The following is a 25,708-nucleotide window of genomic DNA, read 5'->3' as shown; positions in this document are numbered from 1 at the left end:
TAAAGGGGGTGGGGCGACTGGAAGGCGTTCCTTTCATTGGTAGCCATATGCAGAGGAGGTCTTTATCGAGTCATATCCAAGAGCCTTCAAAAACTTGACTGAGCTGGCAACTGAAGACACCTTTGCCCGTGCATACTAGGACAGAGCTCAAGGGCTGACAATGTCAGTTTCCTGCCTGCTGTGTTTTGAACTGGGAATGGCCCTCATACATTTATGTCTTTAAGCAATTGGACCGCCTGTTGGTGGCGCTGTTTGGGAGGTTGTGCCTTGGGAGGCGGAGTCTTGCTGGAGGACGCCCGTCAGTGGGGGCGGGCTTTGAGTTTATCCCCTCCTCCTACATTCCGTTTGCTCTTTCCCCGTGGAAAGTTGTGAGTTTTCAATTTCCAACCGCTACCATGCCTTCTCTGCCACTGGGGACTTGTAGTCCTGTGGAACTATCCTAAATAAAACAAGCGAATGAACGAACAAGAAAACCTTTCTTATGTTGCTTTTGGTTACGGTGTTTTATTTTAGCTGCAGAAAAGCAGACAAGAACACTGCCTAAGGTTCTGTATGAAAAAAAAAAAAAACAAAAAAAACAAAAACAAAACCCAAACACATCACCAAGAACAAATAGAACTCTCTGAAAATAGTAATAAAATGATAAATTCGTGTGACATTCTCCCAAGCACATCTACTTTACAGTGAGAGCCATCAGGAGGGTTGAGGGAGGTGCTGCGAAGGCCACTCAAGGTCACCCGGATAGGACAGAGATTCATGCTTTCATTCTTCAGAGTCAAGCCTCCACTCCGGCTAGAAGTCATCCTTGACTCGAGCTCAGTGTGAGGAGCATGAAACATACTGTGCGCATATGACTGTTCACTGCCTCATTCGATTATATTTTGATCCTAAGAAGAAAGGAGTGCGTTTCTTCAATCACAAGCCAATCTGGGTTAGATTTGGATTGTGTGGGACTTTTTTTTTAACGGTTTATTTACTTATTATATATAAGTGCACTGTAGCAGTCGTCAGACACACCAGAGGAGGGCATCAGATCTCATTACAGATGGTTGTGAGCCACCACGTGGTTGCTGGGATTTGAACCCAGGGTCTCTGGAAGAGCAGTCAGTGCTCTTAATGTGTGGGACTTTTAAAGACTCCAAGAATCAACAGCAGGCAGAGGTGAGTAAGAAGGAAGTCAGGAAGTCCTATAGCCCAGGCTAGTCCCTATGTCTATGTGTTCGGAGATGACTGTGAACTCCTCATCCTCCTGTCTCCACCACCCAAGTGCTGGGTGAGAGGTCCAGGAATGCAAAGTGACAAGAGCAGATGGAACTGGCAGTCTGAAACAAACTTAGGTTTATTGTGTAGCTCTCAAGTGAGGTTCACCATCCCCAGGGCTGGGGGTAGAGAAGAGCTCAGGACCCACAATGGTTGGTTCTTATACTCCCAAGCAAATCAGGCCCACTGGTTCAAGTGCATGGAGTTCTTCCAGGAAGGTGTGTGGTGCACCCATCTCTGTTTGGTGCCGTCTGAGTAAGTGACTATAGCAAGCCGGAGTGCTGGTCTTTGACCCAGTCTCAGGCTAACAACAGGGACTCTCTGGCTCTCTACCTTGCCTGGCCAAGAGAAGGATTTTGAGAGAGCTCCCCAGAGACCAGGATGCCTGGGGGCATAGGATAGAGATGCTGCGTGGGAGCTGGAATGTGGGACCAGTAGTTTTGCTGAGAGCGAACAGTCACAGGCTGTGCAGGGAGGTTCTGGTCTTCTGGCACAGAGACTCCTGGCCTGGGGTTGGCTCCAAGGCTGCAGAGATGCCACCTTGAAGATAAGTCTAGGATGACGGGTGTGATAGAGTCTACCTGACGACCTCAGGACATTTGCACAGCTCTGAAGAAGAGGGCCTAAAAACCACGACTAAGATGGAATTTTCCAGAAGCCAGGGAGGTGGGGCTCCCGGCTGAGAAGAGACATTTTCTGTCTGATGGTGAAGGAGCTCGGCACACACCCACTACATAAATACTGACTTTGAGTCACAGAATGTCTCCATCCTGGTACCCTAAATTTGATCTGTATGGGTGGATTCCGTTTAATAGTTCATAAGAGTCTCACACTGCATTTTGGCAGCAAAGAGAAGGCAGGTGTTGTCTTGTTTGCTGAAGCTCAGGGTGAGAAACTTGATCCATACATGGGTCCAGGAGGCATTGCTTGGGTGTCACAGGGCTGTGTTCTAGTCTGCTTTTCTACCGATAAAATAAAATACGGTGTCCAGGAATCTGAACCTACCGGATGTCTGGCCTCAGGAGTCTCCAAAAATTTGCTTGCTTTAACCCTCATCCGCTTGTCAGCCTTGCACCCGATGCATATGAGGATATCTGATGTGTAACCCTTGTCAATGCTCCAGGCCTGGCTACGGTCCCAGTAAACCCCAATGTCCACATAAGAATGCTCCCCTTTTCTGGTTTCACCCTGTTCATAAGTTACACCTGGTGTGGGCACTTCCTGCCAGCTATGGGCAAGGCAGTCTCAGATAGCACTGTGGCTGCTCTTGTGTGTGCAGTAAAAGTGCCTGTGGAGGTTTGAATGAGAAATGCTACCCCGCCCCCTCCATGGGCTCTATTTGAGCATTTGGTCCCTGGTTGGTGGTGCTGTTTGGGGAGCTTATGGAGTTCAACCTTCTCTCTCTCTCTCTCTCTCTCTCTCTCTCTCTCTCTCTCTTATACATGTGGTCAGAGATGTGATTGCCCGGTTTCTTGCTGCTACCACGCACCCTGTGTGCAGGCGCCCCACTCTGAAGGGTCATCTCATTGGAACCAAAGCCTGAAATAAACCTTTTCTTCTGTAAGTTGCTTCTGGCCACGGTGTCTTGTCACTGCTACAGAAAAATACCCAGTACTGCCTGGATTTTAGATGTAGAATCTGAAGTTCAGGAGGGACATTCAGAAGGCCATTCAAGGTCCCCCAGGGAGGAACTGGCGTGACAGAAATTCCTGGCTTCCTTCTCTGAGTTCAGGCCTCAGGTCTGTGAGTTCCTGGGCTCCCCCTAGCTATTTCCAAAGAGAACGTGAGTGGATTTGGGGCTAGGGCTGGGGATGCAGCTCAGCTGGTAGAGCACTTACCCAGAATGCAGAGAGCTCTGGATTTGAGCCCAGTTGGGGATAAAATGAGTGCAGGGGTGTGCACTATATAGTTCTTAAACTTGGGAGGTGGGGCAGTTCATGGGACATTCAAAGTAATTCTCAGCTACTTAGCAAATTTGACAGGGAGAGTGAGAGACAGAGACACAGAGAGACACAGAAACACAGAGACAGGGAGAGGAGAGAAGCTACCCTGCTCTGAGGTTATTCACAGTGTAGGCACTCCGTTCTGACTGTTACCTTAGACACACGGTCACAACAGCAGTCCTGATGTACGTGCCTCAATGTCCCCAATTGAATTCCATGGGACAAACAACTATTTTACTGGATATTTTGTGATCGAGAGGCCACCAGCAAAGGGTAGAGAAGGGGCAGGCATCACAATTAACCAGGTCACGTGAGCATGTGGTTGAATTGCAGAGGGATGTGTGGGACACATGTATCTTAACAGCGCTTCCCAAAACTTTCTGGTCCGGGAATCTCCTTTGGCCCCTCTTACATGAAATCCCTGAGTTAGCGTTCAGTTGCTCCGGTGAAATACCCAAGGCAAACAAATTAAAGAGAGGAAGAGTTAATTTGGCCCAGGGTCTCTGAAGTTTGATTGGCTCCATCACCGTGGGATTTCAGGGAAGCAGAGCACGGTGGCAGATGGGGTGTGGAGGAGAAAGACTGCCCACGTTATGATATCAGAAGAGGCAAACGATACCCAGAGAGAGAAATGAAGGGGTGGGGGACAAGATCGAGCCTTCAAAGTCATGTCCCCATGACTTGCCTTCTCAAAGTAGACCCCACCTATGTGGATAGCCTGGAACAGGATGACCTCACGAATTAGTCTGCTGAGGACTCCAGAGCCATCCTGAACCAATCAGCTCTGGGTGTTCTCGTTTCTGAATGCTGATGCCCTGGTGACCAAGCATTTAGCACACGAGCCCCTGGGGGAGCATTCCCTGTTTGCAGTGTACCATGGGACACCTTCCAGAGCCACATGGAGGGAGCTTTAAGACTCAGCCATGGTTTCATAACAGTTCAGAACATTCCATTGTTTCTCCCTGTCACCCCTGGCAACCCACCAAAGCCATGCTGGTCACTATGGAAAAGTCAGAGGAAAATCTGCATGGTAGCGCCTGTCTCTGGCAGAAGGGGATGGAGTTGACAGGTACATTCTGGACACCAAGTAATACCAGCAGCAGCACCCCCAGCCCACATTCCCAAGGGACAGCTGTGTCCTGAGATAGAAGATGACCCACATCAGCTAGCCAGGACTTCAGCCCCAGACTCTCTATGCCTGGCACCAAGGGGTTAACTATCACCACGATACTGGAATGTCATACGCCTAATCTTGTTTAACTTTAAAAGAATGTGTGCACACAGTGTATGTGCTTTCTAGTCCACAGCAGTCATAACCGTAAAAAGTAGAACTTGCCAGGTCATATCCAAGATGGGCCAGCTGTATAGGACTTTAGGAAACCAACAGATAATACTTCCACTTAAAAGTAAATAAACAAACCTACCCATCACTTAGCTGGATTTTTTTTTTTTTTTTTTAATTAACTAGTAACTCCTACACGGGTCCAAAGCCCTTAGAAGACTTTTGGCTGTGGTCCAGGAGGAAGCATGGAGTATTTTGATAGCAGGATAAGATCCTAATTTGGCTGTTAGCAGACTTTGTGACCTGGGACAAATTGCTTAACCTTTCTGCCCTTCCAAGAGCTAGCTGTATTCAAATTCACTCAAGAGTTTACTTCCTGGACCATGAACAGCATGGTACCAGGATGTAACTAGCCCTCAAACGGCCACTGTTACATTGTTACAATTGTCTTAAACTAACACTTTCTTGCCACTGTTACATTGTTACAATTGTCTTAAACTAACACTTTCTCAGGGACCTGTCCTGGTGGGAAAGAATAGAAGTTGATCCTGGAGGGATCAATTGGACCTGAGCATTTGACCAGGAAAACGCCACCATACCAGCCTCCCCCACACTCCCTCCCATCACACCTCCTGCACCACTACCCCCTCCTAGCATAGCATCACCCCCTCCCACCACAGCTAAAAAGATTTAAAGCATAAAGTGCCCTGGGCCAGGGCAAGTGCAGCAACCATACCAGATGCCTACTAGGGAGGCGCAGGCCATGCCAATAGGTGCAAAAGGTTTAATAAAGAGGATTTAAAATCACTACACAGGAAAGTAGTTGGAAGCCCTGGAAGGCGCCTTCCCAAAAGATGTCTGGCATGTTGTTTCCTTAGCTCTATGGTTAACTTACAGAAATGCCTGCCTCATATTAATTTTGAACAGGACTCACTTTCTTTCGGGTCGCAATTTTTCTAGCTTTAAAGATAGCTCACTATTCCGTGCTCTCTAACAGCTGGGTACAGTCAGACTGTGACCCAACTCTGGCTAAAGTGACAGCTTCAGATAACCAGGAAATCAAGGTTATGTGACTGGTTGTGTAAGTTCAGGGCCAGTCTTGGCTACATAAAGCCCTGTCTCAGAAGTAGCACAGGGAGGCAAAACAAAACAGGAAGGCACAGCCTCACCTGGCACTTTTTTTCCCCTTTACTCTGTTCCTTTTACCTTCTTTCTTTTCTTTTCTTTTTTTAAAAAAATATTTATTTGTTTTATGTATGTGAGTACACTGTAGCTGTTTTCAGACAAGAGGGCATCGGGTCCCATTACAGATGGTTGTGAGCCACCATGTGGTTGCTGGGAATTGAACTCAGGACCTCTGGAAGAGCAGTCGGTGCTCTTAACTGCTGAGCCCTCTCTCCAGCCCTCCCTACTTTCTTGAAGTGAGGATGCTGGATGTGGCAGCCATCTGACGACCAAGGGTCAACAGCTCCAAGTTAAATAGGGCTGATAAGAAAAGTTGAAGATGCCTGGATCCCTGGAGGCATCATGAAGTCACCTTGGTTGTTCTGGGCTGTCTATTTCTAGAATTTTTAGGTGTGAGAGTCAAACGCAGTTTTAGCTGGATCAGCACCAGATGGACAGTAGGTTGAAACTCTGACACTATTTCTGTGACTTTGATCAAGCTGTACAAATTCTCTGAAATTTGATAGTTATATCTGTGACAAAAATTCTGTAGACACACTGTGTGTGGGGGGGGCAGTGTACAAAAGAAGTGGCTTCACAGGCCAGTGGGAGGATACATTATCTAATAGGCAGTGCTGGCATTTAGTAGGTAGAGTGGTATTGGTGTTTAGTAGATGTTGCTGGTGTTTAGTAGATGTTGCTGGTGTTTAGTAGATGTTGCTGGTGTTTAGTAGATGGTGCTGGTGTTTAGTAGATGGTGCTGGTGTTTAGTAGATGGTACTGGTGTTTAGTAAATGGTGCTGGTGTGTAGTAGATGGTGCTGGTGTGTAGTAGATGGTGCTGGTGTGTAGTAGATGGTGCTGGTGTGTAGTAGATGGTGCTGGTGTGTAGTAGATGGTGCTGGTGTTTAGTAGATGGTGCTGGTGTTTAGTAGATGGTGCTGGTGTTTAGTAGATGGTGCTGGTGTTTAGTAGGCAGTGTTATGGACATTGTATAAGGAAAAATAAGGTTAGGTCCTTATATTTACACCATAAAATAACAAAAAACAAAACTAGATAGACGTACTTAAGAGAGATATTTTAAAAGATCAAAAAAAAAAAAAAAAAAAAAAAAAAGCCAAACCTGAGCTGCATCCCCAGTTCCCAAAACATAGATTTTAGAAAAAAAATAATGGAGTTAGCTGTACAAACATTAGTATAGTATTTTATTTATTTTATTTATTTTTGTTTTGTAGATAAGATCTACATAGCCCTGGCTGTTCTTAAATTTGCTGCATAGACCAGGCTGGCTTCAAACTCACAGAGACCCACCTGACTCTCTGCCTCTCAAGCCCTAGGATTAAAGCTGTGCACCATGATGCTCTGCTCAGAATAGTATTTAAATAAAGAATGCATTAGCAAAAGTACAGATGGGTGGACCAGGGGTTGGCTTTAATATCGAGATCCTCCCATACTGAGAGTCTGGGGGTGGGGGTGCATCTCAAGGAACAGGATGTCCCCTAACATGCGCGAGACCCTGGGCTTGGTCCTCAATGTTGTTAAAATATGTATCTGTACATTCTGGGTCTGAACCATCCAACCTAGCTGTCACTAGCCACTGTTCTTTATTTAGGACATAGTCCGGATTGGAATATAAATATAAGATGCACACACATTAGCTTTCAAAGACCATGGGGACATCTCCATAATTTTATACTCATGACTCGTTGATTAGCTTACAAAAACACACTGCTAAAATTAGTTTTACCTGCTTGGTTTAAAATGTATATATATATATATATATATATATATATACAGTTGAGGGTTAGAGAGATGGCTCTGTGGTTAAGAGCACCGGCTACTCTTCCAGAGGACCCAGTGCCCTCTTCTGGCCTTCATACTGCCCTCATGTGGCGAATATGTGCACGTGCAGGCAAAACACCATCACCTGAAATTAAAAACAGAATTTCAAGATCCCTTTAAAAGAGAGAATTTGAAACACTTGGATGTGTAGCATTTTTACACCATCACCATTCTAGGTTGTACGGGATTCTCCCATACTTCTTCAGGGATGAGGAACAGAATGCCCAAAAGGAAAAATGAACCGAGGTTATAAATTTGAATTCACGGAAGGGGCTTTTCTGGTGGTGGTACCGAGCGCAGTGAGGAGCGGATGCTCAGGCCTGCAGCTGTACGTTCAAGGGTCCACTGCAGTCCGAGCAGGTCTTTGGTTGCAAACAGAAAGCCATAGCCATCGTACATGCAGAAGGGAAACGGCTCATCAAAGTGACAGATGTCTATCCTCTAGAGATGACGGAGCCGGCGCCCTTCTGCTTCCGCACAAGGACTGATTTGCTGGTGTGTATATCTGGGTCTGTGTAAACCATGTTGGCCACGAAGCTCAACTTTATGCCATCTGACAGCCCATCCCTGGTGGCTTTTTACTAAAAGTCTGTGGCTAAGCTTCTAAGAAGGAAATCAAAGATATCCTTATCCAGTATGATCAGACTCCGCTTGTAGCTGAGCCCTGTTATTATGAATCCAAAAACCTGGGAGGACCTGGTACCTCTGCTTGCCCAAAACCAGAAATCCTGTTGATAATTCCATCACAAGAGTCAGGGTTGTGGGCTAGAGAGATGGCTCAGTGGTTAAGAGCACCGACTACTCTTCCAGAGGTCCTGAGTTCAATTCCCAGCAACCACGTGGTGGCTCATAACTATCTATATATATGAACAATATGAACATATATGTATAGATGAACATATGTGTATATATGAACATGCATGTATATGTGAACATATGTGTATATGTGAACATATATATATATATATATATATATATATATATATATATATATATATATATATGAATCTGGGTTCACCTTTGTAATAAACATCCTAGTATTTTAATGCTTTAAAAAAAAGAATTCACAGAAGGGGACCTCCATGTGAAGTGTATGCCTCACTAATAACCAGAAGAAACAGATGAACACAAGAACAGTGCTGGCAGGACACATTATCAGTTTATCCCATGACAGTTGGTGGAACTGGAAGGTGGCAGGCTACCTTGGTGTCTGCTGAGTGAGGGGCTGCTAGGCAAAACAGTCTAAAGCTTCGGTAAACTGTAAAACCCTTGGCTGGGGCTGAAGAGATGTAAGCCCAAGGACCTGAATTCAATCCCCCGGAAACTCTGTAAAAGCGCCAAGGATGGTAGCGTGTAATCCCAATACCAAGGATCTAGAGACAAGCAGATCTCTGGGGCTGGCTGGCTCTCCAACCTCAAGCATGTGTACTGTGCATGCGCAAGAGTGCACACACACACACACACACACACACACACACACACACACAGAGAGAGAGCCCTAGAGTTAACAATCCATGGTTATCTGTAGCAAAGTGGATAAGTCTCAGGAGTGGGCGTGGGGGGACAATTAGAGTGAGACTTTACAGTTCAGTTCCTTTAGTGGAGACTAAAGGCAATGCAATCGACGGGGATTACATTTTCAAGTTTCCACCTACACCCAAGTAGAGGAGGAAAGAGAAATTCCATGCGTTTGCTGACGGAAGGCAGAAGTACAGAAGCCGACTTGGAGGATGGACAGAAAGGAGGAAAAAAAAACCGATAAAACAAAACAAAGTAGCAAAAATAATTAAATAAAACGAACAAATGCTTTAGTTAGTTTTTTTTCTCTCTCCAGTTGTCCAATTAAGGCAACTACAATAGAGGCCACTTGATTAAATTCAAAGTGTAAGTGAGCAACACACCCTTTTGTGGGAGCCTATCAAATATCCCAGTTAAATTTACATTTCTGAGAAAGCCCTTGTAAAGTTTATCAGGTTACTGTTGTTGGTAACTTGGTCCCTGATTCCTTTGATGACGTCTTTAGGTGAACCCTGACACTAACTCGATCTGTGTCACTAGATATGGCCAAGGCTTGGCCCTCAGTAGGACTTAAGTGATAAGCGTCTCTCTGGCCTTTTCTAGTAATAACCACTCCTGATATGCGTCCAAACCCAGGCAATGTGAAAGGCCTGTTCTTGGGAGCATCCAGAGAACGTTTAGGCCACTGTTTCTCACATCAGCAGTGGAGAATACCCGGGAAGCAGGGAGAGAGCTGCCAACAGGGGAAATCACGGATGTGATCACCCTTCCAACCCTGGCGCACACGTGATCATGGCACATGGAAGGTTGAAGCAGGAGGACAGCAAGTTTGGGGCCAGCTTGTTTCACAGGGAGCCTGGATCCCAAAACCTCAGCCTTCACTAAGTCTCAGTTCTGGGGTTTCGTGGACGCTTCCCTTCTGAGACTTTGGGTCTTTTCATCAATAGAAATGGGAGCGAAAGAAAAAGCCAGATCCCTCCCAGGATCACAAAAAGAGGGGCAGAAGAGGGCCGAGGAGAGCAGCTACTGCAGACATTACACGTGCATGGAAGAACAGAACAAGATAGCAAGTTCATGGGCAAGTCAATACTACGAAAGCTGACTGCACAGTGCTTGGCACATGATGATCAACAGTGCCAATTATTATGTAAATCTAATATTCACAACCAAGCTGAGACCGGCTCAGTACACACCTATGATCCCCAGCCTTGCTCCCTGAGCTCTGGGTTCTGGGAGAGAACCTGCCTTAAAGAATAAAGGGAGAGAGTGATAAGGGCATACCAGAACCCTCGTCTAGCTCCATAATGTGTACACAAGTATGTACCTTGCCATATGCACACACACCACATACACATACATTACACACACAATAGATAGACAGACACACAGACAGACAGACAGATAGAAAGAAAGCTGGGCTATCAAGATGACTTCTGCAGTAATGGCTCATCTTGCCGAGCCTGAAGAGCAGAGTTTGATATTAGGGACTCACGTGGCAGAAGGGGAGAGGAGACTCTGAATTGTCTTCTACCCTTCTTAATGTTGGCTAAATAGCTAACTTGAGGCCAGCCTGGGCTACATGATACCCTGTCTCCACCAGGAGGCTGGAGAGATGACTCAGCGGCTAAGAGGATGGCTACTCTTGCTGAGGTCCTGAGTTTGCTTTCCGGCACCTACACTGGGAGCTCACAACTGCCTGTGACTCCAGGAGATCTGACTCTGCTGCTATTGTGGGCTTACAAGGTGCACATAGAAACAAGTAGCAAGCATGTGTACACTTACATAAAAAATTAAAACCAAACAACAAAAATAAACAAGACACAGACAATAGCCCAAGGCCTACCCAGAGTCAGGATCTTGTCTTCCCCATATCTTGTCCCTCTGGAAGGTCTTTGGCTCTCTGTCATCTCCTCTGGTAACAATGAAGTAGGCTCCAAAGAGGCTTTTCCAGGATGTCAAATGAAATGTCTTGTGTTTCATTTAACAACTGATTCCGTGTCATTGCCATCATTAGTTGTTGTCACTTTGTTTTGTTTTGCTTTGGGACAGGTTCTCAGATAGCCCAGGCTGGCCCCCAAATTGCTTTAACTGTAGCAGAGCAAGACCTTGAATTTCTGATGCTCTGTTGCTCTCACGGCGGGATTATAGGTGCGCACCACCACATCTAGTTTATCTGCTGCTGGAGATCCAGCCCAGGGCTTCACATAATCAAGATGAGCATTCTCTACCAAGCTAAAGCCCTGGCCCCGTATAGTTAATGTGTTAATAGTAAAAGGTTGTCTGCTCTATGATAACAAAATGATAACACAATGGAGAAAGTACTCAAATCAGCAGCACAGTTGTTCATTCTAGGGTTGCGCACAATTGTGGGCTCCAGGACTCCCCAGGCCTGGAGGGCAGAAGCTCTGTGCTTAAGCAAACTGTAGTCATACACAGGGCCATACACACAACAGTCAGCAATGCCAATGAGGGAGAGGAATATGGAAGGCAGCAACGAGACTCATTTCTGTGCTCAGCACCAAGGGAAGTCATGACAGGAGCCCAAACAGGAACCTGGAAGCAGGAACTGGAGGAAAAGCCAAGGAGAGAAAGATGTGTGTGTACGTGTGTATATGTATATGTGTCTGTGTGTATATGTGTATGTGTATGTATGTGTGTGGATATGTGTGTATGTGTGTGTATGTATGTGTCTCTGTGGATATGTATGTGTGTATTTGTGTGTGTATGTATGTATGTGTATATGTGTGTGTATATGTGTCTGTGTGTTTGAATATGTGTGTCTGTGTGTGTGTACATACGCACTGCCATGGCACTTGTGAGGGGGTTAGAGAACCACTTTCAAAAGACAGTTTTCTCCTTTCTCCCTATGCATCCCGGAAATCAAACTTGAGTCATGAACTTGGCAGCAGACACCTTTACCCACTGAGCCATCTTAAGAATTTTAGAGGTACATCTCAAAGTGGGCAAGGAAGACAGTGGAGGATCTTGGACTTCAAGTGCCTGCTGAGGGCTGGAGAGATGACTCAGGGTTAAGAGCACTGGCTGCTCTACCAGAGGTCCTGAGTTCAAGTCCCAGCAACTACATGGTGGCTCACAGCCATCGATAATGTGATCTGATGCCCTCTTCTGGCACATGAGTGTATGTGCAGATGGAGCAATGAAAATAAATAAGAAGCTCTTTAAAACAAACAAACAAATAAAATGCCTGCCGTTTCCTGATCAGGTAGATATGTAAACATTCTACCTCCAAACCCTGGTTTCTAATCTGGGAGTGAGTTAGAAATAGTCTTTAGAGGAAAGTGCTTGAAATGAGTCACAGATGCACCCACAACACCTTGAGTTATTATCCATGCCCAACAAACTAAGGGTGTGCTTTTCTCCCCCACTCCCACTCATTCCCTGGTCTTTATGTTTTGCTTAAAATGGCATCCTCTGGAAAATTCCCCTGCGGCAGGAAGGCTTCCAGAGTTGGGGGCAGGTGTTGGATTCTGATCTCTGGAGATGATTCACCTGCCTGGGCTGAGGACTGGCAAAGTGGGCATAATAAAGTCTTTCTCTGTTACTTCCCCGCCCTTGCCTTCTCATTTATGGGGTTGGCAAGAAGGCTGCTGTCTCTAAGACATTCTGATCTCTCATGAAGATAACCATACAGCAGAGGCAAGGATGGTGGAGTTCTCGGAACTGAGTGTCGAGCTTCAAGGAAATCCCTCCCTGTTCCTGGAACTGAGGGCTTTTCTGTAACTAGGCTCATGCACACGTGGGGTAAAAGTATGGAAGGGTGGTGGAGAAGCAAGAGTCCTTGGATGGATGTTTAAGTCTGAATCCATGTGGTAGGACAGATGGTTCTCATGCCCCTGGCTTTTGTTTAAAACTTTTCTGTGGTGTGGTATGTGTGTGTGTGTGTGTAAACACACATGTTAACAAACACACATCTAATGCCCAGACATTCCCAGATAGCATGAAGAGAAAGAAATTCATATTTAGATATTGATTGATAGAACCTCTCTGATGGCTTCATATTTTACAGTGCCCATTCAAAACTTGCTTCAGATCTAATAAATGTCCCTCCTCCTCTTTCTTCTCCCAGGCCTGAGGAGGCTCATCTCTTGGTTCCCACAACACCTTTGACTTGGGTTTTCTTTCTCGTGCCTTACAATGGCTTCTTTATCTTTCTGGGTTTTTTTTTTTTCTTTTTCTTTACCCTCCTCTTAGCAGCACATCCCGACGACAGCCTCCTCTCCCCCTCCAAGTCTCCCCTCCCCTTCCCCAGATCCACCGCTCCTCCGGTTTCCTTCAGAAAAGAGCAGACCTCCCAGTGATGTCAACCCAGCCCAGCATAACAAGACGCGATAAAGAATAGGCACAAACCCTCCTATCGGGGCTGGGCAAGGCTACCCATTAGGAAGAAAAGAGTCCCGTGAGCAGGCAGAAGAGTCACAGACACTCCCCATTCCCTCTGCTAGGAGTCTAACGAAAGCCCCAGTCTGGACAACTACATGTGTACCGAGGGCCTAGTGCAGACCACGCAGGCTCAATGATTGGCATCTCAGTCTCTGTGCGCCCCTATGAGCCCTGCTTAGCTGATTCTGTGGGCTGTGTTCTCCTGGTGTCCTCGACACTTTCGGCTCCTAAGATCCTTCCTCCGCCTCTTCTGTGGGGTTGTCTGAGCATCACCTAATGTTTGGTTGTCAGTCTCTGCATCTGAGCCCGTCAGCTGTAGTAGGCAGCCTCTCTGACTATTGCGTTAGGCACCAGTCCATGAATATAACAGAATATCATTAGGAAACATTTCACCGACGTTCTTTTTGGTTTTGTTTTGGTTTTTTTTTTTGTTTGTTTGTTTGTTTTGTTGTTGTTATGTTTTTGTTTAGTCTTGTTGGGTTCCTCCCTAGGTCTCTGAGCCATCCAGCTTCCAGATCTCTACCGTTCAAGCAGTGCACCCTCCCCATGGCTAGACCAGTCATTGGCTGGCCACTCCTGCAAGCTCTGAGCCACCATCACCTTCAGTACATCTTGAAGGCAGGACAGGTTGTGGGTTGTAGGTTTTGTGGCTGGGTTGATGTCTCAGTTCCACCATTGCAAAGCCCAACAGAAGAAGGCAGGTCCATAGCCTCCATTACTGGGAGTCCTTGGTACATCACTCTCATAGTTCCGGGAAGTTTCTGCTCCACTAGGGTTCCGCACTGTGCCTTAGATGCCCACCTATTTCAGTCCTCTCTCTCTCCTCCCTTTTCCACCCGATCGCTCCTATTCCTTTGTCCATCCGGCCCCTCCTCCACACACAAAATCTATTCTTCTTCATCTTTCTTTTTCTCCACCAGAAGAGTTGTAGGGGGAAGGGATATGTCTGCATCGCTCACCATGATTCCTGTAAGATGGCCGAGGAAAGCTTGCTGAAGGATGGGAACTACAGGTACTGCTGGAACGTCACTGTCCTCATCCCAACCCTATCCTGTGCTCTCTGTAGTTACATGGGACACAGCGTATGGATCAGATAATCTATCATCTCATATAGCCATGTGGTACCACGGCACACCCAGCCTTACCCTCCAGGGAGTGTGTTCCAAAGCCCCTTGATGGACGGACCAAACTTTAAGTGTAGATGGCACCAGATTCGTGTGTGTATATGTGTGTGTGTGTTTGTATGTGATATTTCCTATACTAAGGTTTGATGTATAAATTATTATTTACACATTATTTAATACATTACACAATTATTATCATAATTGAGAAATAATTATAATATAAATATTATAAAAGTATCATAAAATAATATAACACAATATTATCATATTGAGAAACAGAACTGTGATAACATGTTATAATAAATGTTATATGAATGTGGTCTCCACCCCTCCTACCCACATATAGCTCAGGGCAGGGGCTGGAGCAATGTCTCAGTAGTTAAGAGCACTTCCTGCTCTTTCAGACCAGCAGAATTCCATTTCCTGCATCCATGTCTGTCAGCTGCTCTCCAGTGTCTGTGACTCCAGCCAGTGACTGGCAGCTATAAGGATTTTCGGGATGAATGGGTTTGCTCAGAGATCCTCACAGTGACACATCTGCCTGAATCAAAATCGGGTGCCACAGACTAACGGCTGGAGGATAAGGGGTTTGACCTTTTTCCCCCAAAGGGTCTGAGCACTCGGGAACAAGTGAAGCTTGGGAGCAGGCTGAGAGCAGAGGGCCAGGGGCTGCTCACCCGTTCAGATGCAACCAGCTGACCAATGGTGGGAAATCTGTCTCACAGCCCTTTTCCTTTGCAAACTTCTTCTTCTTCTTCTTCTTCTTTTTCTTCTTCTTCTTCTTCTTCTTCTTCTTCTTCTTCTTCTTCTTCTTCTTCTTCTTCTTCTTCTTCTTCTTCTTCTTCTTCTTCTTCTTCTTCTTCTTTCTCCCCCTCCTCCACCTTTCATTCAACAACACCATAGACAGGTTATTCCATTCCAATCTAGCTGCTATCTTCCAGGAGACTCCCTAAATGGCTTCCCTCTTTCTCTCTCTGTCAGTTTCTCTGTCTGTCTCTCTGTCTGTCTGTCTCTGTCTCTCTCTCTCTCTTTCCCTATCCTTCTTTGAGACAGGGTCTTATGTGTAGCTCTGGCTGACCTAGAACTCACAATGTCACCCAGGCTGGCTGTGGACTCGGTGTCTTTCTCTTTCTGTCCCCCAGTGCCAGAATCCCTTGTGTGAACCACCACCGTGCTGGCTTGAGTGGTTCCTCTGCAGCAGATGGGACATAGTTTATTTGAAAATTCCCCAATAGGAGCCACTTGGCCTGTTTTCAACCTCTCCTGGGATCCTAAGCACTACAGTGATGGCCGTAGAACCAGCTATTCAGTAGAATGGCATATACAGGCCCCTTTCAAGTACGACGTATTTTCCACCAGAAAACTGGGGAAACCCCAGCAGATATGTGAAAAGCCTAATTCTATAAGTTTAATTAAGTACATTTTGTGGTTTTGTGATTTCCTTTTCTTTATTTGTTTTGGTATGTGTGCACACCACTGCCTTGTGTTATTTTAAAAAACATACTATTTATTATTTTATGCACATGAGTATGTCGTCTGCACGTATATCAGTGCATGCCAGTGTATGCCCGGCCACAAGAAGGTCAGAAACCCCAGAAGTGGAGTTACATATGGCTGTGGGTCATCATGTGGGTGCTGGGAATTAAACCCAGGTCCTATGGAAGAACAAACAGCTGGGGCCCCCCAACCACTGTGCTGTCTCTCCAGCTTGAGTCTTTTTAAAAGAGTTCTTTTATTATCTAATTCTGTATATGCAAGTGTGTGCATGTGTGAGCACATGCATGTGTGTGCAAGTGTCCGGGAGGCCAAAGAGGGTGTTGGATGCCCTGGAGCTAGAGTTACAGGTGGTTGTGGGTACTGGGAACGGACCTCTGATCCTCTGGAAGAGCAGCAAGTGTTCTATCTACCACAAAGGAATCACTTTGGCACGATCATTTTCTTCTACGCAAACTCATATATATGTGTGTGTGTGTGTGTGTGTGTGTGTATGTATATATATATATGTGTGTGTGTGTATATATATATATATATATACACACACACACATAAACTGCATGGCTTAGCTTCATTTTGGCTATCTAGATCGGTGTCTATAGCCAATTTATACATGGTGGGATTGTCTATGTGTTACTAAGTGATGGAAATCTCAGGTTTCCCTTCCTTTGGAGATGCTTGTCTTAGAATTTAGGGGTTTGTATCTGGAAACTTCAAAGAGAATCCCACTTGTTTGAGGGTGGTCCCAGACTGGAAATATTAAGGGAACATTTCCAGAAATGAACGGTGTGTAGATCTCCGAGCCAGCAGGGTAATAAAAGCCGGTGCCATCCTGCTCCATCCCGCCAGAGAGTGAATCACGCCTCTGCCTGGTTACTGCATGGTCTCCACCCATCTGTCACTCATCTGTCCTTGTGGTTATCAGATCAGCTGTTAAGATACCTCAGGACGGCATTCAGCTAACCCTTAATTAATGCAATAACGGTTCCAAGGGCAAGACTCTAGAGGACATCAGGAAGAGGCCCTGTGAATGCTGGCTTCCACACTGTCTGCAGTTTCAGGCAACCCCGGGAATCACATATCTCCTGCTGGAGATGGGGTGACCACCATGCTCACACTTAGGAATGGAAACTGGGTGCTCCTTCTCCCTCCCCCTGCATGCTCTGGACAGGGTGCCTTAGACGTGACATCACCATGAATCTCTCCCGGATTAAAGCGCCCCTCCCCCTTGTTACAGTCAGGCTGCTTGCCCGAGCAACCAGCTAGCCTTTCTTCTTCTTCCTCCTCCTCCTCTTCTTTCTCCTTCTCCTTTTCCCCTTCCTTTTCTTTTTCCTCTCCCTCCTCTTCCTCCTCCTCCTCTTCTTATTCTGATACAAGGTGTCACGTAGCTCAGACTGGTTTTGAATCCACTTTGAATCCAAGGCTGAGGCTGGCCTTGACCTCCTGGTCCTCGACTACGCCTTCTAGGTGCTGAGACTGCAGGCTTGTGCCCGTGCACCTGTTGTGGTTTTTTTCTAACACACCAGACTCCAGTTTTTTTCCTCCTCACCTTTGACTATTCTGCTCTGAACCTGCTCTCGGGGCCTCTGGAGCATCCTAGAGGGCTAAGACAGACAGAGCCCTGAGCAAATCAAAACACTTAAGTAAAATAAATAAATGGGATGTGTGGAGTTTCCCTTTAATCCAGCCCTCAGGAGGCTGTAGCCTGATGTCAAGGTGATACATGATTGAACAGTAGGGAGTGGGGCAGGGACAAAGTTGGTAAGGTAGAAGAGAAGGAGAATTCAAGAGGGGGCAACATGGAAGCAGACATGAATGTTTTCCTCAGTGCATCTCTATATGGATAAGGCTGTTATGAATTAAGGGTTGGAACTGTATAGGATCATTTAATGTACCTAGGTGGGCAAATTATATCATACCAATTAGAGCAGAGTATTTTGGTGTGTTCTTTGATGTGGCAACTTAATTGAGTTCAAAGGGGGTGTAGTGGCGAGATGAACAAAACCTGCCACAGAGTTGGGATGTGTGTGTGCAAGGTTTGGCAACAACATGCCACGGGGAAGTGAGTGAAAACAGCACGGTAGGGTGGTCGTGAACCACCCAGGACAGAAGCAGCTAGGGCGGGGAAGGGAATCGAGTGGAGAGGGCTGTACTCCTGGCTCCACACTGCAGCAGCTCCCTCGAATAGCAACAGAAGCTTTTTAAAAATTTTTTTACCGCAACAGGTGGTAAACCAATGTGTTAGGCAAGAATCCACTAGAAAGTTAAGATCATCAGCCTAAGAGTTAGAGAGAAAGCTTTATTTTCTAAGAGGGGGCCAGCGCCATGTTGAGTCGTCTCAAGCACAGGAACCTTAAACAAAAGAAACACAGAGGCAGCCTCTGCAGGCAGACTGTAGGGGTCCTGCTGTGAGAAGACAGGCTACCATGAACACTGAGTGAGAGATTAGAAGCTGCTTGATTCTTTGACAGGATTGTTTGGAAAATGTACTAAGAAAGGCTGGTTTGTTAATGCTCAAGTCAAGCTTGCCTTTATAGTTAGAAGAAGAGAGTACAGAGTTCACCTGAATCACGTAGGAATTTCCACCCATGGTTCGGAATCAAGATAGGGAAAATTAGTCACTGACTCCAAGTAGAGAGTGATGATATTTGCAAGTTAATAAGGTTATTAAAAATAGAAGTCTGTACACCAGGCAGAGTGAATACAGACATACAATAGGGAAGTTATTAATATATGAAGATCTTGTACACCAGGCAGAGTGAATACAGACATACATTAGGGAAGTTATTAATAAATGAAGATCTTGTACACCAGGCAGAGTGAATATAGACATACATTAGGGAAGTTATTAATAAATGAAGATCTTGTACACCAGGCAGAGTGAATACAGACATACATTAGGGAAGTTATTAATAAATGAAGATCTTGTACACCAGGCAGAGTGAATACAGACATACATTAGGGAAGTTATTAATAAATGAAGATCTTGTACACCAGGCAGAGTGAATACAGACATACATTAGGGAAGTTATTAATAAATGAAGATCTGATGCTCCAGATTGAGAGCTGGACAGATCAAGATTGTTTTAAATTTCAAAATGGATGTGATGCTGAATTGTGTGATTATATTATTTCTCTGGGAGAGAATACAAGATACACGATATTTTAGTTGCCAACTAAAGGACACGCTATTTTGGGAGAAAGGTTTTGTTTTGTGTTTTTAAAAGGGTACTTATGTTCTGTGTGCCTTCCAGAGTTAGGATCAGATTTGAAAGAGGGAGACCGCCTGAAAAGCTAGATTCAAGAGAATCAAACAAAAGGATACTTGAAGCTAATATGTTGCTTTTGAGATTTATATACTGCAGAATGTGCAGCTTTGGTGAAGCCTGTCATAAGAATGCTGACCTGGCCTGCTTAGATTCCTGATCTCAGGGACTTTCAGCCAGATCCAGCCAGGACAGACATCAGAGACTACAGCAATCTTCTGTGTGGCCTTCCTTCTTGAAGTCTGGCCAGCTTCCTCATCCCCTCCCCACTTCTAGATTTCTCAATGCCCATATTCAGCTTGAAGAAGCCTATGAAGAATCATTGCCCCAATTCCCTGGACTTTGAGGGGGGAGTGGGGGTTGAAGGTGGTTATTCTAAGGTTATTTTTATGAGAAATTTAGAAATGGTCAGAATTTAACAGGGAGGAATTAGCCAGATTGATTTGTACAGCCATAATCTGGTTTGGTAACTAAGCTAAAGTCATACCTTTACATTGGTATAGAATCTACATGTTACAAAAAAATTAAAGTACAGGGTTTGGACCCAGTGCTTCTATTGATGCCTTTGCAAACTTCTGTGTTGATTAAACATAGGAAGAGTTAGTGGCCAAATAACAAATTCATGGCTCCTGGTTCATAGTTAGGGTGTTTTCAAAATATTCTCATCAGAAATAGCTGAGAATAGTTAACAGACAACAGTCCAGATTATCTTCTATAGACAGATGGTTTTCAAAAACGTCAGAAATCCATACATTCTGACACTTAATGTTATTTATCCTTTGTTGAGACATATCTGCTCCTTACAGTTCCCCTTTGATGGATTTAATGAAGATACTGATTATCTCTACCTCCAGGTGAGGTTATACCTTGGGTCTAGACAGACACTGGCAGAAACTGCCTATTTCATCTACAGACTAATACTGTCCAGAAAGGGACACATTATGCAGAATAGTTTAATAATAATCTTTGCCAAGCCAAAATTATCAGCCCCTCAAGATGTCTGCATTCCAAATGTCTGTCAGTGATCCTGGGCCAGAAGACTGAAGATTTGCTCTCACATGTTGCTAACAGGGGACTGCTAGTGGAGATTTGTCTCTATAACATGTCTCAGCTCTAGAAACCATGTTAGGCTTCCTATATTTATAGATATTTGGCCATTCTCAGATTTCTGACAGAGTTAAAGACTGATTTAGTTTTATAGCCTATCCAAGCTAATTAACTTTGAGAAAACATAGTCATTTAGAATATTTTCAAATGTGCAAGCTTACACTTGAGAGAAAAGTTTTTTTTTTTTTTTAAATAAACAGAAAGGGTGATGCGTAAGTTGATGTCAAGGAGATACATGATTAGACAGTAGAGTGTGGGGCGGGGACAAAGTTTTGGTAAGGTGGAAGAGAGGGAGAAAGCAGGAGATTTAGGAGAGGGCAACATGGAAGCAGACGTGGATGTTTCTCTCAGTGCATCTCTTTATTGATAAGGCTGCTATGAATATTTTATAAGGGTTGAAATTATACAGGATCATCAGACTTATCTAGGTGGGAAAATTATATTGTACCAATTGGATCAGAGTATTTTGCTGTGTTCTTTGATGTGCCGACTTAATTGAGTTCAAAGAGGGTGTAGTGGTGGGACGCACAAAGCCCGCCACAAAGTTGGGATGTGTGTGTGCGAGGCTTGGCAACAACATGCCAAGGGAAAGTGAGTGAAAACAGCACACTGGGGCAGTCATGGACCGAAGCAGCCGAGGCAGGTGAAGTGGACCACGCCTGGGTCAAAAGAAGCAGGGGTCTGTGAGTACTTAGAGGCGGTGTGGAGTTGCTAAGATAAAGATGCTCCCAGCACCATGTGATCCTACAGGTGCTGGCACTAGCACTGGATAAAAGGTTATTACTTTTAATTTCTACCGAAACTAGTGTGTTCCAGTGTAGCCAGGGATATATAGTAAAACCCTGTCTCAAATAAGTAGAAGCAAATGAACAAACATAAGTCACTGTGTCAACCTGGATAAAAAACTATCTTCACACTGTTCAGACAACAACAAAGGTCAGAGAAGATAATATCCAATTTGGTCTCCTTTACATGAAGTTGGACATGGTAGGCAACAATGTATACTGTCTGTATACACAGTAAACACCGGGTTTGTGAGTGGGGGAGGGCGTTTCTGGTGGTAAGAAGGACATAACAGATTCCACCTAGAGTGGAATGTCTCTATGTCTGAAGTCTTTCTGATCACATTCAAAACGTCAGGTCCTAAAGACACACACGTGACCATACGTGGAGGTACTATCTTCATTTTGTATTTTCAAATGTTTTATGTTTGGCAGGGAGAGAAAGCAGATGGTTACAGCACATAAAACTATGATCTGGGTAAGGTACAGATGGGCATCTAGGGCAGGGCAAGGTGGGTCAGGTTCATAAGCACAGCACTCTGGAGGTCCAGGTAGGAGGATTGCCCATGGATTTAAGATCATCCTAGGCTACATAGTGAGTTCCCGGTAGTGTGTGAGTGTGTGTGTGTGTTCAACAATATCTTATTTAAGCATAACACAGCAAATAGCAGCCATGATTGTCTCCAAGAGTGTGAATACAGGCCACTTTTGTGTCCCCTTTACTCCTTCATGTTATTTTTTGAAGGTTTTGTATCACCAACATGTTATGTCTTTTTCACCTTTGAAAAACCTCAGTGGTCATATTTGCAGGCCCCAGGGACTACTCAAGTGAGGGAGATGAGAGGTCGCGGGCTGCTTTTGGCTCTGCCGCTTGACCAGCAAAGTGACTCATATGCCCAACACAGGGCTGAGCTCTTCCGGTCTGAGAAACCGTAGTGTTGGGGCTGGCGCGCTTAGTTTGTCTGCAGGCCTTGGATTAAGCTGGCTGGATAGCTCCCTGCGGCTTCCATCACAGCACGTCTCTCTGCCGCCCCCTTGTGGGCCCTGCGGGACCGACCAGCACCGCTCACTGCCTCCCTAGCTGGCTCCGAACGTGGCAGAGTGGGTGTGGTCCTGGTGCCAGGTACAGGGGAGGATGAAGCAGTCACAAGTAATGAGTTTATGCAGCGTGAGGATTAAACTCCGTAGGCAATTAGATCCTGGCACAGGGATGCCAAACAAAGAAATTGCTGCGGAGTCGTAAAAGCTAAGCCTGCGGCTCAGGGGCCAGCAAGTTCACGAGAAGCACGAGCAAGCCCCGCCCTCTTTACTCCTCCCCCCCTCCCCCATTCAGACCTGGAGATGACCTGATGAAATCAAGGGAGGGTCACCCACAAACAGAAACTAATGTGTCTTAATTCCCCCGGGAGCAGTTTGGCGGGGAAAGTAATAATAGATGTTAAATTCTTTGTTTGCATATATAGATAATTTAGTATAGGGGCTATGAGGTTTAGAGGACAGCGGAGAGGTAGACAGCGGAGCTGGGAGAGAGTGTGGAAGCTCTTCTGTGCTGATGGCTCGAGAGGGGCAGGAATGGGAAGAAACCGCACTCCATCCTTCCGTTCCGGAATTCGCCTTAGATCCTCTACGTGTTCCGTGGGTGAGACAAGGGGCTCTAGGCATCTGAAGATGGGGACAATGTCACAGAGGTCAAGCGGGACTGACCAGCTCAGAAGATGGCCGGCATCACCACCTGCAGAGGAAAAAGAGGAGGGGCTGGCAAATGGCTCCAATGGTACATGGGGACCGGAGGTCTATCCTCAGCATCCACGTAAACCTGAGTGTTGTCGCTAATGTGTAAGCTAAGCGTGGGGTAGGTAGGGACAGGAAGATCCAGCTTAGTTGAATCTGTGTGCTCCCGGTTCAGTAAGAGTCCCTGACTCGAACAGTAAGAGGACATTTGAGGAAGATACCTGAGGTTGACTTCTGGCCTCTACAACCATGAGCAAGTATGCACACACACATGTGGGTATAAAAAAAAAAAGAGGAAAAGGGAATTACAAGTTGCATGCTGTGTGGACATGTACAAATATGCAACCATCTCCACCAAAACAGAAGCAGAAACACACACACACACACACACACAGCCAGCATTCGTGCACACACAGCTTTTACTGAATGTCATGATAAATAGTATCCTGAACTCTACAGCCTGGGCGTCCTTGTTACAGACTGCCAGACACCAGTTCCGTCCGGCGCCAAGGTCACTTGATGGAGCATGTCTGGGTGGTTGGCAAGGGGGTGCCCCATGTTCTGGCTGATTAGTGATCCGTAAGTTATTCCCTGTGCCCACCAGACAGAGTGAGATGCCGTTTACTTAAGCTCTAGAGAGGCACAGCGTGTGACAGTCAGACGTGGCTAAGTTGATATTTAACTCGTCTTAGGGCGTCTGCCTTCATGACAGGAACAAAGAGGTGAGACCATCAGGATTGATCCGAGGGTGACGTGGAAAGGACACGGTGCCAAGACCCCTCACAGTCTTGCCCGTCTCTAGAAGAAAACAATAAACAAACCATGAGTTCGTGTCTGTTGAACCCCACCCCCGCCCCGAGCTCCGTAAGCCTTCGTAAGCCTTCGGTTTGTAAGAATTACATTTTGTTACTAGAGGAAAGAAAGACAATAAATTATAATCACACACTCACCTCCTGGATACAGTGGATTCTTGTAAAAAAAAAGAAAAGAAAAGAAAGAAAAGAAAAAGAAAAGAAAGTAGGAGCAAAGGAGCAAGGCCCCTTTATTCTTACCTCTCTTGTCAGTGTGAGTTTTCCAAACCACTTTCCCCACCTTTCAGTCTCCAGGCACGTGTGTCTGCATCTAAGTATGTAATGTGCTTTGAGTGTCTCCTCCCCAAAGCCCAGCTCCTTCTCCCTTCCCAGTAACTCTTCCTCTTCTCCCCAGTAATTGTCTGTAGCCACTTCATTTTTACCGACTGCTTTAAATTGGGGAGCAAAGTATACGTGGCATCATTTGGTGTACATGATATTTAGCATCTGAACGCATAGCAGTATCAGACCAACCCCCAACACAGCAACTTAAGAAAACATTAACAGCCCATCACATTTCCGGGTGACACTGTATCACTGCAGGGAGTCAAGGCAGGGGCCTGAAGCAGCTGGTCACATCCCAGCCACAGCCACTTCCAGAGGGGAAGGCATACACGCATGCCCCGTGCACAGCCAGTTTTCCCTAGTCTTACATGGTCCAGGGCTTCAGAACAGGGTGTGGTGCCATCCGCTTTCGGGCCGAGTCTTCCCACATCCACGGACACAATCACAAAGATTCCTTCAGAGCCACCACCTGAGCGTCTCCGGCTCCGAGCCTTCTGGAACAATATCTGGAGTTCTTACGAGATGGCAGACATTGACAGTCTGGACTTGATCAATATTTGGAAGATGCTGAAGAAGTAGAAGAAGAAATGGGTGAAGACACGAAAATCAAAGTGTATCGGCTAACTGTTCAGACGATGGGAAGAGTCTCAGATTCTTACAGCTCTTTGGGAAAGACACCAACGGAATATATGGAAACCTTGCCTAAAGTCATCAAAAGACAAGCAAATGCTCTCAACAGCCTTCAAGTTAAACGTGCCCAGAGAGAAGCCAGATTCTATGAGGAAGTTCATGATCTCAAGAGAAAAGTATGCTGTTCGCTATCAGCCTTTATTATTTGATACGTGGTTTGATATCATAAAGGCAATTTATGAACCCACAGAAGAAGAAATGTGAATGGAAACCAGGTGAGGAAGATGAAGTTTTGGAGCTGAAAGAAAAGGCCAAGACTGAAGAGGAGAAAAAGGATGGAGAAAAGAGAATTCCCTAAAGGAATTCCCATTTTTGGTTGGCAGTCTTTAAGAATGCTGATTTGCTCAGTGATATGTTTCAGGAATATGACGAGCCTATTCTGAAGCACTTGGAAGATATTAAAGAAGTTTCGGATGCTGGCCAGCCTGTGAGTTTTATCTTAGAATTTCACTCTGAACCCAATGAAGGTTTCACAAATGAAGTGTTAGCAAAGACAGGATGAGGTCAGAACTGGATGATTCTGGTCCCTTTTCTTTTGATGGACCAGAAATTATGGGTTGTACAGGGCGTCAGATAGATTTGGGGGGGGAAGGAAAGAGTGTTACTTTGAAAACCATGAAGGAGAAGCGGAGACACAAGGGACTCGGGACAGTTCGTACTGTGACTAAAACAGTTCCCAATGATTCTTCCTTTAATTTTTTCCCTCCTCCTGAAGGTCCTGAGAATGGAGATCTCAGTGCTGCTGAGGCAATCCTGGCGGCAGACTTTGAAAATGGTCACTTTTTACGTGAGCGTATAATCCCAAGATTAGTGGTACACTTCACTGGAGAAGCTACTGAAGATGATGGTAATGATTATGATGAAGAAGGTGAGGAAGCTGATGAGGAACGGGAAGAAGGAGAAGAGGAAAAGGATCCAAACTATGACCCAAAGAAGGATCAAACCCCAGCCTGGTGTAGGCTGCAGTAA

General features: G+C 45.5%; 1 pseudogene across 1 annotated transcript in view; it reads left to right on the top strand.

The window, feature by feature from the left end:
• Positions 1-25,708, top strand: part of LOC308424338 (nucleosome assembly protein 1-like 1) — a 40,385-nt pseudogene extending 14,677 nt beyond the window's left edge. Inside the window, exon 2 of the transcript in view lies at positions 24,589-25,708. The product of the transcript in view is annotated as a nucleosome assembly protein 1-like 1 (transcript). The remainder of the gene's footprint in view (positions 1-24,588) is intronic.

This window comes from Micromys minutus (assembly GCF_963924665.1).
Source record: "Micromys minutus genome assembly, chromosome: 9".
In the NCBI taxonomy this organism is placed as follows: Eukaryota; Metazoa; Chordata; class Mammalia; order Rodentia; family Muridae; genus Micromys; species Micromys minutus.
The sequence above is the reverse complement of the archived record's forward strand: the minus strand, read 5'-3'. Positions and strand labels throughout refer to the sequence as shown.